Below are 4,887 nucleotides of genomic sequence, written 5' to 3' on the forward strand. Positions count from 1 at the left end.
GAGGCATGTCTTATTTTTGTAAATAATAACACTGCAGAGACATTGTATACAGAAACTTAGCACCATGCCCATTCCATGTTTGCTTGGTGATTAGCATGTTAGTTCTTTAACTTAAGAGCATCCTGAAATACATCTTTTATACATCAAACCTGATGTTTCAGAATCAGATTATTGTTCATAATCAGTTACACCCAAATTATTGTTTGGAGCACTGTCAACGCTGATTTAGTCACTGTCCCTGGTCTCTGGGAGTTCATGTGTGCTCAGATTTTCTGTCTCTGTGCGTTCAGTTATTATTATTTTTTTTTTTTTCAGTAAATGGAGCTATTCAACTACTCAGCATAGATTGAAGAAAAAAGTTCTATCTGCTGAAGTAGGTTAGTAGCAGGACTTGTTTCCAATGAGTCTTATTTTCCGCTATCTTTGAAAACTTAGTAGGGTTGTAGCTTTTAACGGAGTTTTATACTTTTCTACCCCTTATCTGTAGGGGAGCTCCTTTGATACTTGTTTGCAGGTTATAGTGACTCAGTATTTCTTTTTCTGGGAGGAACCTCGTGATACTTTGGATTTTTTTCACTTCAGCTTCACCCACTTGAAAGTAACCAAATTAAATCCGTACATGTTTCATGTAAAGGAATGGAACGAGAGCCTTAAAGACCTGAATAAAGGTGGTGAGACAGCTCATCCAAGTACAGGTTGAATATCCCTTACCCCAAATGTCTGGGACCAGAAGTGGTTTGGATCTGGACTATTTGCATTATACTTAATGGTTAAGCATCCCAAGTCCAGAAATCCAAAATGTTTTAATGAGCATTTCCTTTTCTTGAATCATTTTGGATTTCCAGATGGGGTTGCTCAACCTGTACTGAGCGCTACAAGAACAGAAAGGAAGAGGAAATCATTTTTGTGAGAGCAGTTTCTAGAGTGTTTTATATGTAGCACTGATAAAATAAGGATTCTTTCCTCAAATGTTTGGAAGACACTTTGTATCGAGGATGTGTGACTTTCTCTTTGAGAGTCAAAGAGCAGCGCTGTGAAGTTTCTGGCTGGGCACCTGTAGCTCATTAGAGCATCCGTCCCATGCACCAGGGCTGAACCTGGCCCAGGCCTGCTTAACAACAACAAATTCCTGACAGTTACTATAGTAAAGAAATCTCCTAATTAGTATGTTCCACCCTTTCCCATCCAAAATAAAAAATGCCTGTGCCACTTCTAATGATGTGTATGCCTGCTTTCCACATGGCACTGCTGCCATCCTAGAATGGCAATCTCACCAGGGTTGCTCTAACACCATCCTGCTGCCCACCCTCATTCCTCCAGTGTGTTCCACACTGCAAGAATTGAGAATGTAAATCTGCTCTCACTGGCCTACGTTAAAGCTTCAGTGGCCTCTCACTTCCTCTGGATTAAATACAGAATCCTTACTTTAATATGACCCCTCACTATTTGGTATGTACTTCTTTTTTTGTTTTGAGACAGAATTTTCACTATGTTGCCCTTGGTAGAGTGCTATGGTGCTATGGTGTCAAAGCTCACAGCAACTTCAAACTCGATTCTTTGCCTCAGCTGGGACTGACTACAGGTGCCCACCACAATGCCTGGTTATTTTTTGTTGTAGTTGTTGTTTACCAGGCCTGGGCTGGGTTAGAACCTGCCAGCCTCTCTGTGGCCAGTGCTCTAACCAGTGAGCTGTGGGTACTGAGCCTGGTATTTACTTCAGTCTCCTCTCATCACTTCACCCTCACTTTAGCCTTGGTTGTCACTCTGCTTTACTGCTAGACCTAAGCATTACGCCTTTGCAAAGCCCTAAAATCTAGATTAAGTTCCAAGTTATAGCTTCCTCAAGTACCCTGTATTTCTCTTACAAAAGCCTTTATGTTGCATTACAGTTTTCTTTTTACTTATCTATATCTCTCTATAGACTCTATGAAGGCAGGGAATGTACCTTATTGTTGAATTCTCAGTGTCCAATATATATGACACTGGGACTTTTTTTTTTGAGACAGACTTTCACTATGTCGCTCTCTGTAGAGAGCCGTGGCGTCACAGCTCACAGCAACCTCAAACTCTTGGGCTTAAGCGATTCTCTTGCCTCAGTCTCCCAAGTAGCTGGGACTACAGGCACCTGCCACAACGCCTGGATATTTTTTGGTTACAGTTTTCATTGTTTAGCAGGCTAAGGACAGGCTTGAACCTGCCAGCCCCAGTGTATGTGGCCCACACCCTACTCACTAAGCTATGGGCGCCAACCCAACACTGGAACTTTTTAATCCACGAAAGAAAACATCTGTCAATTAATTGAATAAGGAAAAGGAGGGGGTTGGGGTACTCTCACTGAATGGGCATGAGGTAGGGGGTGAAACAAAATGTTTTTTGAGTCCAGGCACTATGGCTCATACCTGTATTCTCAGCACTTTGGCAGACTAAGCTGGGAGGCTTGCTGAGGCAGGAGTTCGAGAGCAGCCTGGGCAAGAGAGCAACATGGTCTTTCCAAAAACTTTAAAAAATAAAACGAATTAAAATTACTTGTATGTAGTTACACATACCTAGTCCTAGCTACTCAGGAGGCTGAGCCAGGAGGTTGCTTGAGCTCAGGAGTTTGAGGCTGCGTTGCGCAATGATTATACCACCACGTTTCAGCCAGGGTGACAAGTTGAGACCCTGTCTCTAAAAACAAAACAAAACACCCCCTCCACACACACACACAAATCTTTTTTTTTTTTTTTTAAGAGACAAGAGTCTCACTTTGTCACCCTCGGTAGAGTACTGTGTAGTCACAGCTCACAGCAACCTCCAGCTCCTGGGCTTAAGCGATTCTCTTGCCTCAGCCTCCTGAGTAGCTGGGAGTACAGGCATCTGCCACAACACCTGGCTATTTTTTTGTTGCAGTTTGGCCGGGGCCAGGTTTGAACCCGCCACCCTTGGTATGGGGCCAGTGCCCTACCCACTGAACCATAGGCACTGCCCAACAAAAATCACATTTTTAATAGATTTCCTAATCCTGAGCCATCATTGCAGCCCATTATAAAAACTATGTATCACAACATATTGTGCATTTAATGCACTCCAGAATATCGTTAATTTTTTAAAATAAATTTATTTCAGGTTAATGTGAGGGTACAAACAACCAGGTCAAAATGTTTGATTTTTTTTAGGTAGAGTTCCTCTCGTGGTTATGTCCCACACACAAAAGGTGTGCCAATCACCTCCTACCTCATGCCCATTCAGTGAGAGTACCCCAACCCTCTCCCTTCCCCCTCTTTCATTATCCCTCTCCCCAACTGGGATTGAAATGAGTTTTTCACCTATGTGGGCATGCATCAGATTGTCTACTGGCTTCATATTAGTATTGAGTACGTTGGATAATTGCTTTTCCATTCCTGTGATACTTTACTAAGAAGAATGTGTTTCAACTCCAGGATATTACAAAACATGTGAAGTCCCATCTTTTGTATGGCTAAATAGTATCCCATGGTGTGCACGTAACAATGTGTTAATCCATTCCTGAGTGGATGGGCATTTAGGATGTTTCCATATCTTGGTGATTGTAAATTGAGGTGCGATAAACAGTCTAGTGCAAATGTCCTTATGATAAAATGATTTTTTTTCCTTCTGGGTAGATGCCTAATAGGGGGATTGCAAGGTCCAATGGGAGGTCTAATTTGAGATCTTTGAGGGTTCTCCATACTTCTTTCCAAAGAAGCTGTGTTAGTTTGCAGTCCCACCAACAGCCTAAGAGTGTTTCTCTCTCTCCACATCCACACCAGCATCTGCCATATTACAGTCCATAGTGACAGCATGGTACTGGCACAAAAATAGAAATATAGACATTTGGCACCAAATAGAAAACGAGCAGAGGAGGTTCCTCTGTGTTGGCGGCCTCTGAGTGGAGGGTTTTCCGGCACAATTTCTGCTTTTCGGAAACTGAACTCATCAACTCTTACCTGTTCTTTCTACAATATGTTCTTTCCATTGGGTTTCTCTTTTTGTAAAGACGCAATCCTCCTAGTTGCTTAGGTGCAAGGTAGTCTGTTCTCTGGAGTATTGTCACCCGCAGTATTTGTTGTCAAAGTTTTGCTTTCAGGATCTAACCCAATTTCATCCTCCGGTATCTCTTCAGTCCATATGAATTCCCTTTCCCAGTATTCCTATAGCACTCCCTGCTTCTTTAACGTGTTGTGAGCTCCTGTTCTGCCTGGTTCCCCCTGCCTTCTCCCATTCCCCTGCCCTACAGGCAAGCTCCTGTTTCCCCGCCCTATGGGCAACCTCCTGTCCTCTCCTGTTCCCCTGCTCCTCCCAGCCTGTTCCCATGCTCTCCAGAATCCAAAGAGGCACGGAAAGTCCCAAGTTTCACAAAACCCCCAAGTTCTCAGTAGATGACAATGGTGGAAAACTCACCAAGACTTGATTAATTCCTGTTGTATAACCATAACCATTGTGATTTAATTGATCAATTCCATTGATCAATTATTGTTATATAATCATAACCATTGTGATATGAGACGTATCCATTGACAACCAAGCTGTAACTCTGCCAATGGCAATGTTCCTTATCCCCCCCTGCTTGCTTAAGCTACGCAGTGAAAAAAAGGTATAAAAGACAAAAACCCCTGCACTTTGGGGCTGCTTGTCTCAGAACAAGGCCCCCCTGTGCAGGTGTGAATAAATCACCAATTAATAGCATCTGAGTGGGTCTGAGTTAATTTTTTCATAACCCCAAGGTTATTTCAAAAGTATTGGCTTAATCACCCTTATTTTGTTTTGTACCTCCCGATTTGCTTGCAGAAGTAAATTAAATGAGCACCTACTATATATTCAATGTTCTACATGTTTTTATTTAATCACATACCACCCATTTAATGGCTGGGAAAATTAAAGCCATTTCCT

This window comes from Otolemur garnettii, unplaced genomic scaffold (assembly GCF_000181295.1).
Source record: "Otolemur garnettii isolate 467f Iridium unplaced genomic scaffold, OtoGar3 scaffold00086, whole genome shotgun sequence".
NCBI classification, from domain to species: domain Eukaryota; kingdom Metazoa; phylum Chordata; class Mammalia; order Primates; family Galagidae; genus Otolemur; species Otolemur garnettii.